A 13,279-nucleotide genomic window follows, 5' to 3' on the forward strand; every position below is an offset into this window, starting at 1 on the left:
ACACAACGAGAGTAGACTTTGTACAAAAGCTAATGCATGGAAAGTATGTGCGATTCCATTTATATATTGTGCTTTTTGACTTATTTTGAACTGAGAGAGTGTAACATAAAGCCAGTTATTTTCGATGCAACTTTCGGTGGCAGCAGAGTCGCGCAAATGGTTTAACATGTCATTGGGTTTGGTCAATAAAAATTGATGGTTCACGTGTTGGGGCGCTTTCGGCACAGTGAAGGTTCAGTAGATGTTTAATTTTATCAAACCCATACGTTTATTGGATCGCTTGTAATAACTCACCATGGGACATTTTGTTGTCCAAACGAAATCCTAAAAATGAAATGTTTTCACATTCATATCACGTAAATAAATAGGTATCCTACGACTCCTAGCATACTGTTTATTTAAAATCATAATGCACCGGCTTATACAACAAACTATACATACACTTAATTATTAATAATCAGCATATAAATATTTTTTTTTTAGAGAAAATAAATATTTTCACAAAAAAAAATCTGTTTATCCTAAAGTTTAAATCGCATTATGTGATATTGGGGCTAAAAATAATTAATCTTTTACTGAGAACAAAAATTGCGAAAATAAAATCCTGTGAGTCTTAAAAACATGACGAATACATTGTATTTTATTATAACGGGTAACATTAATGCTAATGTTTTATAGCTTATTGAAAGTAAGCAATCAAAAGTCATCATCTAAATATTTTGGGTTATTATAATATTACATTTTACACGTCAATGGGTCTGATTAAATATTGTGATTACACAGATAGCTAAAATAGTATACATAAAATATAATCTTCTGTAAGTGATAGTATCTGTTTACAACGTTGATTGTTAAGTAAACTAAATAATTCGTTGTGTACAATTTAGTTATACATAACGGAAGACGAGGATACTAGAAGTTTATTTTGAACAACAAATCAAATTTAAGTACATTTCTTACATTTTTTTTTTATCCTTGTTCCAGCTAACTAGCTTGAACACTTTAAGAATATTACCTTAAGCCAATATTGTATCGCGTTGACAACTTTAATTTAACTCGTATTATTTATTTGCTTATTACACAGGTTTTATTTCGGTAAGAGTTAAATTTTAATAACTTGTTATGTTTTTGAATCTCGATATTAATTCCGGTACTAATTGGTTTCGAGAAAGACCGTTTAAACTCATTTATCGCGTCGTATTTCTGGAAATTACTCCTGAAAACTTTTACAAACATTTGCAGTTCATTTTATTTAGCTCATTTTCAACCGTTACGAACGTTTTGTCGTTCCCTGGGGGGTGTCTTGAGTAATTGTTCTTAAAATGGCATTTTAGATGAAATGCACAATATGAGCTTGTTCTATAATAATACTTAACGACATATTATACTGTGTTATAAGCAGAATAAACAAGCTGAAAATACCTGGAATTTTTAAAAATGTAAATGTGTAACGGTGCGTTTACCATTACAGAGAATCGTATAACTATATATGTATTATACGTCACCGAGATTGGGTACGCTCTGTTTTCAGAATTACGTCCTACATCAAAATAATCATCAAAAACAAATTAGTTTAAACATATTATTGTTATATTAACAAACTGCCTGTTAAAATTCTATCTCCGTCACGTACGTTTGGTAAGAACAAGGCGTATGACAAGTAGTCGGGGTAAAATCCCTTCCCCCCTCCGACCAGGTGTATCACAAGGGACTGTTTTGTCACCCTTACTTTACATAATATAATATGTGGCCGCGTGGGAAATATCGCGGGCGAGGGGCGGGAGTTTATAGTGTCATTCGCAGATGACACAGCATCATCGGTAGCAAGGGAATCATAAAATCAGGTGTTTACCAGAGTAGAAACTGCTCTTTAGGCGATAAATCAGTGGTTCTCGCAGCTGGAACGGGAAAACATGAAAACAATTTTAAACCAACACTGCGATCGACTTAAGTGTTAAATAAATATCGGTTGACGTTTAAAACAAACACAATGTTTTGCCAATAATCACTTTGACAATATTAAAATGACAGTTGTAATAAATCATTATCATTGTGATTTATATTTGAGGCAATAAAACTTTAGTAGTAGTTATGGACAAATCATCGCTATTGAGTCATAAAATTACAACTCTTCATTCGATGTCATTTATAACGACTAAATGATATCGATTCATTATTTTTATTTTCCTCGTTTCGGGTGAAAAACTGCGGGTTTATCCTTCGGCGAAACCATTGCCATAAACAGAAAAAGGATTGTCCAGCGTGCCGAGAAAAGACTGTAAATTTAAAAGACTATTACGTGCGCCTTATTCGTCACAGGAAAATGGTTTATAGGTAAGTAGGTACCTACTCAATGTACTATGTAAGTATCTGCTTACTCGTAAACCATTTCTCTTTAAAATAAAAACGCCAAACGCGATTCGTGAATGTAATAAAATCGAGTAAGGATAATAAGATTGCAATATTATGCCGTGTAGATTATTTGCACAACGTCAAAGTGCGGTCACTGTTTGATCAAAGTCAAAAACCTGAGTGGCCGCGACCCGCCTACAACTCGGTCGCGCACACAGTACCAGCATGATATTAATTATTCTGCAAGGAAACAGCCAGCCGTTTTCTTAGCGTTTAAACTTTTTCAATTAAAAACTTGACGTCATTGTATGTGTATATTTTTTTCGCCTACGGGTTTTTGTCGCCCTGCTAAAATCAACTCTACTGATACACATTTTGCATCGACCTACGCTGTCGCGGATAAAGGTCGGTACGCCACTCGGGGATCATGGAAACCGGAAAATAACACTGCAGGGTACATGCTAAAGTGGGCTTAGCCTGTAGACTCTTGTCGTCTGACAAAAGCGTGACGGGTGTCTATCGGAGTTCAAGAGGTCGGCGCTCGTTTTATCTTTTACCTTTTGCCTCTTGTCTTTCCACTTCCTCTTTGTGCGCTTCTTTGTCGTATTCAAACACCTATAGGCACGCGCTCTTCAAACGATAGCAAATACTATAATACACCGGATAAAGAATATACATCCGGGGACGATGCCAATCTCTTTTTTTTATTATTATATATCGTATAAGATGACTACTCTCCACAAGTTTTCCGGCGAGATATCTCGTAACGTTTGTTCGTTTTTACGCGTACAGCAATTTATAATGTTGTATATTTATATATATATATATATATATATATACATACATGTGTATTTTTTTTTCTAAAGCTGTAAATCCAGTCAACGACTTTGGAGTTTGCCCGAGGCGCCGTAACAAGCTCGTCGTTACTTCGCCGAGTTGCATTATTTTAGTAAGATATTACAATACTATTATATGCATTCCGTACTCGTTTATAATGCCGTTGGCCGGGATTTAAAAGTTAAACAGTGGAGATCGACCACGGCCGAGTGCGGCTAAAAGTGCTGAGCTCCGTCGGGGTTGTACACCGCAATATAATAACAACGGCAATCGCGGTTCGACGGTTTCTTCGGCCCGCAATAAAGATTACCCGCGGTCGCGATCAAAATGTTTTATCGTACAAAACTCGTGTCAGGGGTCGATCCGACGGGGACGGTATTTAAGACCCCGGGATTAGACGTCAACGGGCTGGTTAGGAAATAATTGATATATGTAAATATACAACGCACGAGCTAATTGTAGAGCGTTAATCAGCCTTGACCCTTTTTGGGGTTTTGCTGGAACCGGCCCGGCTCATTAGCGGCCATTAGGCCGCGGCGGGATGATTAAATTTTGCACGCCCTCCAGCCGGTGGTTTCGTGTGGACGACACATAAAAAAAAAAACACACACACACACAAGTACAATTTATTGTATACCTAACTAATAATATTACGAAAAGATGAAACGGTATAAAAATGCCAACAGTTAGCGTACCGTATCCGTCTATATGACCTCTCGTGATGTACAAACGTTATGCGGCGTTGTTACACGGACGGAGGGGTGGAGGTAAAACTATCGTTGTTTTTATTTCACGTTAATTTTTTTTTTTTTTTTAAATTAAGGTAAACGCAAAAGTTCGTTTTGCGATTCACCCGGAAGTAATGACGAACGCACACGGTATACGGTTTGGCTTTTACTCGAGCACAATATAATATATTGCAATGATATTATATCATTGCAATATTATATCGCGCGCCCGTAATCGGCTGTGTTTTCCGTGGGATTATTTCCGACTTCACAAAACTAATGGAACGCCACAGCCGTTTGTATTAGACGATTCATACGGGGTAATGTTAAACTTTCGGCGGCAAACGAAACAATTATTTTAGCTCGATACCCGATTTCCACCGCGGTACGTTCAATATAATTTACATTATAGCGTGTTGTTATTATCATTATTATTATTATGAATTATTGACTAATACGAATTTGAGTTTTGAACGGGCAAACCGAAATAACAGAATATTCAACCTGTTTCAAACGGAGTTACATATACGACGACGATGAGCATAATATAAATCGCATGACTGCAGTTTTTAAACTTAAAAATGTAGCTTAATAACGACACTGTTACCCCGATTAACGCGCAAGAGATTAATATAATAATTCTCAACAAATATTCGTCACGCCGAAAAAATATAAATTGAAAAAGTTTCCTCGCAATAAAGCACTTCGGGCCAGTTTTTTTTTTTTATAGTTTTTAACGACTGTTTTGTAATAGTGCGGCTCGGTTATTAAAAAAAACTTTTTTCTCGGCTTAAGCATATTATTTTGTTTCCGTATGATAAATGCAGGCAGTGGGATAATAAGCAAATTCCTACTATTATTTAGTCGTGTTAAAATATCTAAGGCCTGTTTTCCTTATTTAATTATTTTATAAAACTAACAACGATTCGTCAAATTAACATAGTAAACTATACTTTTAATTTTGTGTACAGTGTTCTCAGAAATTGTATATAACATATAAAACAATAATTGAGTGCACATAATTGTCATAAACTTAAATTTACATAGAAAATTGCTTTAAATATTTATAAATTAAATTGTTTTAAATAAGTTTAGCATGGTGCTTTTAGGGTATTTTTGGAGAAAGATAACAGTTAGAAAAACCATAGGACTGTAGAGATTTCTGTTAAAGTAATTTGTATTAAATAAGTAATCTATAATAAGCACATTTTACTGGTAAAAAGGTTTTTTGTAGTAAATTCTTTGTCGTCTGAAACCTAAAATCTTAGAAAGTAAGATAATTATTCTAATAATAATTTAAACAATCATCAATCCGTTTTATCAACAATTATTTTTTTCAATCGAAAAAAAAAACAATTTCACTTTTGAAAACTGTTTTTTTGATTTCCATAAAAAAAATTTCTTTAGAAACAAATTTCAGTAAGATGTTTTGAAAATTTGAAATATTTCATTGTTTTATTTAAAAAAATGTTTTGCCCAGTAGTTACTTATAATATTTACTTTATAAAAAATTAACTTAGTCTAAATTACTTTCACGTTTTAGCAAAAATAATTGTTCGATGTCGTTGAAATGTATAGTTTCAACAAATTAACTAAGTCAGTAGAAATATTTAAACAAATGCGATAAATTTAATTAAAACAATTTTTAAACAAAATATACGTATATTTTTAAATTTAATTTTAAGATTTTAATTATAATAGACTTTTAATTATGCGTGGTTTAGTAAAACATAAAAAAACTATTTTTATATTTTAAAAAATTATTTTCGCTTGTAGAATAATTAACCCATCTGACTCGACATATATTATGCTGTAATGTGCCGCTGGTTGCGTTAACTCTGTTATAGGACTAAAATATAGTAATTAGTAACTTTGAAGTAACCTATCAGGGCGTAATCTGTATATTTTCATCTGAAAGTATTACAAAGTTTTGTCATTGTCTCCGAGTTAAGTATGGGAAGGATAGTTTAAGTATTTACCATAGGATTAAAATAATTGTTTACAGGTTATAAAACAATACAAATCAAATAAACGGTAATAAGCGTTATACATTTATATAACCCGTTATATATATATTTATAATAGCAGTATTGTATTGTTTGATCAACTCGTTAAGAGAGTATAATGAATTTTGTAATTAAATTATTACTCCAGAACTGATTCCAATCCGGTTGCTGCATGATTTTGAATAATTTTTAAAAACTGTTCATTTTGTTAAAAAAAATACTGACAAAATAGGTCGCATCATAATCGTGTTCGCACTAGTTTTTAAGACTTAATGAAGAACACGATAAAATTAAATGTTTTATATTAATGATTTTGGCTTGGAAGTCAACTCCTAACGACTCACGGTTAGGTCGATCACCAAGTGATGGGGTATTAGTACGGGGTATTGCCGTGTATTATATAATAACGACAAATGCCGGTCGATGAGCATTATTCGTCTAATGTTTTATTGATCACGACAGAATACAATGCACGGGGTACTGTTAGAACCACCTTCGGGCCAGACTTTGTTAAAAAAACAAAAATATAAAAAATACAGGACCTTTTCGTGTCCCCGGTCTTATTGCCGTCGAAACAAAAAAAAGCCAAGTATAAATGTATACATTATCGATTTCAGCCTATATGACTATGCGATTTTCCGTGCACCCCGCATATTATTATTCAAAACTACTCCGAAACCGTTTTTACGGGCCATTACATGTGGTTCGGCACAAAAACGAAAACAAACAAAATGCAATGGGGTATTAGATAAGGGAGGATAATTAGGCGCAAACTCTCAGCACCCAAAGCTCTATTCCACTCCCGCAACTTGTAAGTCGTGTCTCCAATTTGCTTCAAATTTTAAGAGCCAACGAGGACCTTAAGTAATGGGAAAATTTAAAATTTTAGCATTTAATGAACTTTTTTAGATTTGATATCATAAATTGCAAAAACCGCCAATATCCTTGATTTTTGAATATTTTGAAATAAAACGAGAAAAAATACTTCAAATACGCACAAACGTTAGGGCTATATTATGTAAGGGTTTTTTCAAATTTTTAAAAATAAATTTGTTTTTAAAAAAAAAATTAGGTTTTACATTTTTGGGATTAAATTTAAGTTTATAAATTATAATATTAACATCAAGTTTAATCAAGATGTAATTTTATACAGATGCGTAATTATTTATAAATGAATAAAGGTATTGTATCTTATACCAGCGTTGGGTAAATTGTAATCTGATATAGATTAGTCATTACGATCAATAATTGTAATGGGTACTATAATGTTAGATTAAATCAATCATTAATCAAAAAGTAATCACATGGGTTGATGATCATAATAATAGTTTAATCATTATTAAATTTAAAAACTCACATTATTAGATATATTTTAATGTGGTTTAAAATATCGAAGAGCTCTCTCGTATGTAATACGTTAACGTTGTATGTACGTTTATTAGTATCTGCGTCCAGAAAAAAAAATACCGACCAAAGTTTAAAAGTTTTTTCGACTTCGTCTTAGGCCCAAACGGTAAATACGGTAACTCTTAAATTCTCTTGTGTCCCGTGTGGCTATTCCTTCCCCATCAACTTGGGTTTTATGGTGTGTAAAGCGATATTTCCCGCATACGCTGTGTAAAGCGACTTTTGTACCGTAAATAAGGTGTGTCGTATCGTAACGACCAAACTTTGCGTTTTGTCTCAAAAACTCGGTACTTAATGAGTTTTTTACGATTCAGAGAGATAGGTAGATAGGGATTTTTTTAAACGTCAACCTCTTGAATCTCGAAAAAGTAGAAAAGAAAAGTCCCATAGTGCGTTATGTATAAATCGGCCCAGCGTTTCCGAAAGCCCGGCCGTGCGATACAAGAACCAATTATTAGTTTGTTTTTATTTGTAATAAAAGTATACATTTTTAGTTTGTTGGGGTTTAAGTAATTCAGCTGTTATATATTTTATCATCTAAGGCGGCCGCATTCGAAATCAACTGGAGTATTATGCAATTTCAAAATGTATTATAAGATAAAATGCGCATGGGTTGTTACCCTCGGGGAAATACATATAAATGTATCGTTGGACGCTGTGCATTTTGTTATCCTGTTATAAATGCAAAACCCTATGTATTCGGCGAGCGGCGGCCTGGTTAAACAAACCCGTGTTGTATATTCTACTTAGAGCCGGTTAGTGTAGTTTTTTCCCCTACAACCAGGAAGAACAATAAACAATTGACGGGGTAAAAAAAGAGACATAAAGTGCATGTACATCAGTTTCGTTGTATAGGAATGAATGAATGAATGAATAAATTAGAACGCACAGCGACTCAAAGTATCGCATTGCCTTTGTGGCTTTTTGTTCGAGTTAAATTTACAACTCCAACTGCAAAATTCAACGTTTAAGCCATTTAATTAAAAAAAAAAAAAAAACTATTGTTTTTCGGTTCGGGCCAAGTACACGAGGTCGGTTATAAATTTCAAACGGTCGACTCGTATTTTGTCGCCGGTTCGTCGGCAAACGTTTGGAATTCCGTGTACAGGTGCTGCGTTGTACCGCGATAAAGGAGAGTGTCCTACTCCGAACCAACGGTCCCCGAGGACAATTTTTGCCCCTTCAAACTTTGCTCGGGGGCACACCGTTAAATCGGATCGGTTTTGGTGTTTACTTACAGTTCGAGCGTGCAACCCGTAAATCTTTCTCTCTTCCTTCCACCTTAACCAGCCACGAATAGAAAAAAAACGAGTCGAGTTTAATGAACGACCTATATTCGACGAAATCACTACACGGTACAGTACCCATTGGTGAGTGCCTAAAAAAGTCTGTACGTATAAAGTCTATAATATATATATACAAAGCGCACCGTTGTCATTAATTGTCTGTACGCGAACAAATTGAATACCATTCGGTAAATAAATGTGCGATCACCTGTTAATAGAGTTAGCAATATATTGTGATATCGCTATTTCGGGTGTTCATTTAGTTTGGAAATCAGTCTTTATGGTATTCTAATAGGTAAGTTTTTTATACGTATTATATACCTCATATGAGGTACATAGCGTCAGAAAAGCTTAGCCCACAAATACATCACATAAAAGAAAAACAATTATAATTTTTTAACACCATTTTTCAAATGTCAATAAGAAAAAAAAAAAATAAGTTTTGCCATTTAGTGGATCCATTTTTTTTTTTAGGTTGGGTTAGTTAGGTCTTGAAATATTGTAATAGATTATTATTTTAAAAAAATTCTAAAATGTTTAATGTAAAAAATAGAAATTAAATTTGTTTTAGCTTTTATGGCGTTATGTGTCTATGTTATTATGTAACAGCTAAATATTACGGCCAGTTTATTAAGTCGTTTTCATATGTACTATTTTGGATCCAAGAAGGCTAATTATTTTTTTTTTAGGTAGTTAAAAAAATATACATGTATTTATACTTCTCATAAACCAAAAAATATGACGGTAAATTATTTATTAACACTCACATGAATTTTTGAAAAATTGCTAAATGTGAGATTAGTTCAATGCGAAATAGGTTTTAAAAATTATGTTTTTTTTTATTATTCGAACGAATATATTATGCATTTTTGACACAATTACACCCTTTTGTGTTTTGTAAAATAACAGCACTTCCAAGTTCCAGAACAAGAAGTTATGAAGAGTTTTATAGAAATAAATAAATAATTACAGAGCCTTATGGTAATCAGAATAAAAACTCAAATTAAAAAATACAGCTCATTTACCGAAAGTATGTAAATGAAATGAGATTAGCCCTTTTCGACACAAACCACAAGTATAGTATTTTATTTACATTATGCAATGAGCAAGAAATAAAAAGGAAATTGCGGATTTCACCATAATATAGACGTGAGAGAGGCGAGGTCGCTCATTGGCCATCGACGGTAGCCTTTGAAAGCGAAAAAGTATAGTGGCGACAAATAGTGTCGGCGGTTGATTTGCGGACGGCCGCTCCGACCGGGTTTACTGGAATTGAAAACCGCGGGTTTATTGTGATACAATTTCTTTTTATCTTTGTTTTCAAAGAATACAAACTTCGTACGTAAGGTAAAAAATATAATATGGTGATATTTTTTTACATGTATGTATACACACACGTAGAGTGTATGTGCACACTCTACTGTCGTCGGTATATATATATATTATATATTGTATATTATACAAAAGTAATAATATAATGTCGTGTGTGTGTGTGTGTGGAGAGGAGTAAATCGATTAACGGCGTGTAGCGTCTGTAAGTCGCAAACCACACGTGACACCCCCGTCTGATGATACGCCGGTCGCTATAGTAACCCGGACGGAGGATTATAACCTACGTTCATCCAGAGGCGGCGGCGGCGAACGCTTACAACAGCCTTACGGGTCGGTGGTACACAGACCACACACACACACACATGTATAAATATATTTATATTATATTATATATGTGTACACACACTGGATGGACGGTCGTCGCCGCCACGGCCGTGCCAATAAACGAGCCAGGCTGTACCGTCTAGCGTGTGCGAAATGGGGGGGGGGGGTCGGTCATGGGATACCACACGTTTTGCGCTGAAGAGGGCGCGCCGTGGCCCGTGCTTACAGGATTCAAATCGTTTTCACCGCTAAAGTTAACCTAAATCGCGGCGATTACCGCGGGTGTTATACCTAGTATGTGTCTCGCCGTATGCCCTACCTCTCTCGCGACCGTTTACACTCAAGAACTACCCGCAGACACTCTTCCCTCTCCCCAATAGTTGGGCGTATCGACGGCTATGGTATAATAATAATATATTGCCTCGCAGCACTAGCCAGAAAGTCACGAATCGCCGACACCGCCGCCGATAAATTGTTCAAAGCACAATAGATCCGCGCCGATAAGGTGTAATGCGTGCAAATCCGCACTTTATTGTTTCAACGTCCAACAAAGGTCCCGACCGAAAAGAATCCAGGTCATCGGCCTTCGAGACGCACAGATTATTCCGCAGTCAAAAGTAAGTTTGGACTGCTCGCTGAATATTATTATTATTTTAAATTTTACTTTGGCGATCATTTTACCATGCACGCTTTCAACGCAGACGTTTGGTTCCTTATCTGGATCACGGTTTAAACCGAACAAAACTCTTATACGAGACTTGTTTTCACAAGAAGCTCACTCTTGGCGCCTACAAATACAAAAATTTTAAAAACTATAGTTTTCCTGCGTGCCAACTGTATTTAATTGATCATCGGCTAGACAATAAACCATGATAAAATCATAACGTTCAATCACTGTGTATAATATATATATATGATTTATATACCCGGAGAAAACGACCGAACGACCGATGATGTATATAGACTTCATATTATATTGTTGGATAGGAAAGACATAAAACGCGGGTTATAATACCGAGTTTAACAATCTCGCTGTCGACTCGGGTAGCTCGAGTTAAAACCTGTAAAACTAAAGTGACAGCGGATTGCGCACTCGTCACACACAACGAGCTTTGTACGCTTTAACGGAGATAGATAGTTGGAGAAAGGGAGAAGGAGAGATTTAAGTAATAGCTTCTTCTTCGCAAAACAGTATTACAGCTAAGAACGTTTTCGCGGGTTATTAAAAAAAACTGCGATTCCACATTGTCTTTTGCAAATAATTATAACAACATTAATAATAAAATTGATGTTGTAAAATAATATAAATTATTTGCAATAATACGTGCAGTGGTGTATATTTTGCAACATTTTTATGAGGCATGTCGAATACTATTTCTTACAAAAGTCATATAACCAGTGGTGATCGATCATAATTCTTCAAAAAAGATAGAAACTGATTTTTACTATTTCTAAGCACTTTATAGCGTTTAATATTAATAGACGAGTGTCTGAATTAAAATACTTGTATAAAACAAAAATTTAAAAAAAAATTATTGAATAAATCGTTGAAATTCTCACCATCAAGTTGAGTATACAGAAAACACGGTTAAATATGGCTGGGTGCTCACGTTATTTTTTTTTCCAATTAACCTATTTATATTACAATGCAATTTTGAGTTTCTGATTTGATTGATTTTTCACGTTTTACCAACGCTAATTGGATAAACGCATTTTTATAATTCTAAGAGTCAAGGTATAAAACCGCTCAGTTTTTAATGGCGGTCTACCGCTTAAATTAGTACCGGTTCAATGAACCGCCTTGAGGGTAACAGGCTTAATACACGATGTGTGGTTTAACTGAATGGTTTTTACGCTATCATTATATTTGTCGATCGTATTTATTTATTTAAATTGCACACAAATTAAAAATGGCTCAGAACGAAGGAGTTATGAAAATTAATTTAATTTATATACTATTAAATACATAATGAGATTGTGAGCGAGTTGAGATAATCGTTTTAATCGAGTTGAACTGAATGAGTTAACTCGTATAATTCAATTGATGATGTTTCGTTCGACTTAACAAAGTTAACTTGGTTCGGCTTGGATTATACTGAATTGGTTGGCTGATGTTAAACGGGCCCTCGGGGTGGAATAACGCCGGTTGCGGTGCCGAACATGTAGTTGACCGGAACGTATTTGGCGGGCTTTTTACACTATTATATGTGTGAATCGCCCGACCCGTGTCCGGTCGGATGTACGTTTCAGGTCCGTCGACTGTTCTGCAAGATTGTGTTGAAAGCGCGGCCGATTGCGTTCAATCGAGTGGTGAAAATTGAGTTTCGCCTTAGCCGGAAATCGTGCTGCGAAATACCGTACATTGTTTTCATACGTCTCGCCCCGGCCTTTGGTATACGATTCCGTAGAAACCTAACCGACCATTAAAAATTGACGGCCTTTAAATATCAATGTAAATACACAAAAAGCCGGCTTGCGGGAAATAGGTAGAATTCACGCATTGCAAAAAAACGTACCGTCTCTAAGAAGACCATGCGTCGACTGTCTGTTAAGTTATTATATTATGACGTTTACATTGCCCATAAACATTATTATAATAATTTAATAATATACTTGCATAGAAATGTGTGGCTAAATCTTCGATTTTTTAATTTTTATTTTGAACCATTAACAAATATTTATTGTTACAAACGTTCAATACAAGAAAAAACCATCAAGTCAACTCCGAACTCAAAAGTAGAGAAGATTAGGTTTTACATTGGCTTTACAATGATGTGTTTTTTTTATTTTTTGGTGTCCATATCCACGATAACTTTTTAACCGCCTGACCAACCTCTTAATTTAGCTAATCTGCAAATCAGAAATCGCACACAGATAGTTTGCTTCAAAAAGCCAAAAGTTAAACAAGTTAATTAAAAATCAAATTCCCAACACTAATCATAGACGCTAAACAATGGTCGATTAACGTGCAACCGGCCTGATAAAATATCGAGTATACCAGCAAGTG

The 13,279-nt window shown here is 34.7% G+C and overlaps 1 protein-coding gene across 1 annotated transcript in view; it reads right to left on the reverse strand.

Annotated features, from left to right (window-relative positions):
- The window catches only part of LOC126840851 (NALCN channel auxiliary factor 2), a 44,193-nt gene that overhangs the window by 12,233 nt on the left and 18,681 nt on the right, over positions 1-13,279 (reverse strand). The window lies entirely within an intron of this gene.

The sequence above is a fragment of the Adelges cooleyi genome, unplaced genomic scaffold, assembly GCF_023614345.1.
Source record: "Adelges cooleyi isolate 19-005CV unplaced genomic scaffold, UGA_ACOO_1.1 ACOO_flye_CR_arks_rails_tigmint_CR_PRNA_376, whole genome shotgun sequence".
Lineage (NCBI taxonomy): Eukaryota > Metazoa > Arthropoda > Insecta > Hemiptera > Adelgidae > Adelges > Adelges cooleyi.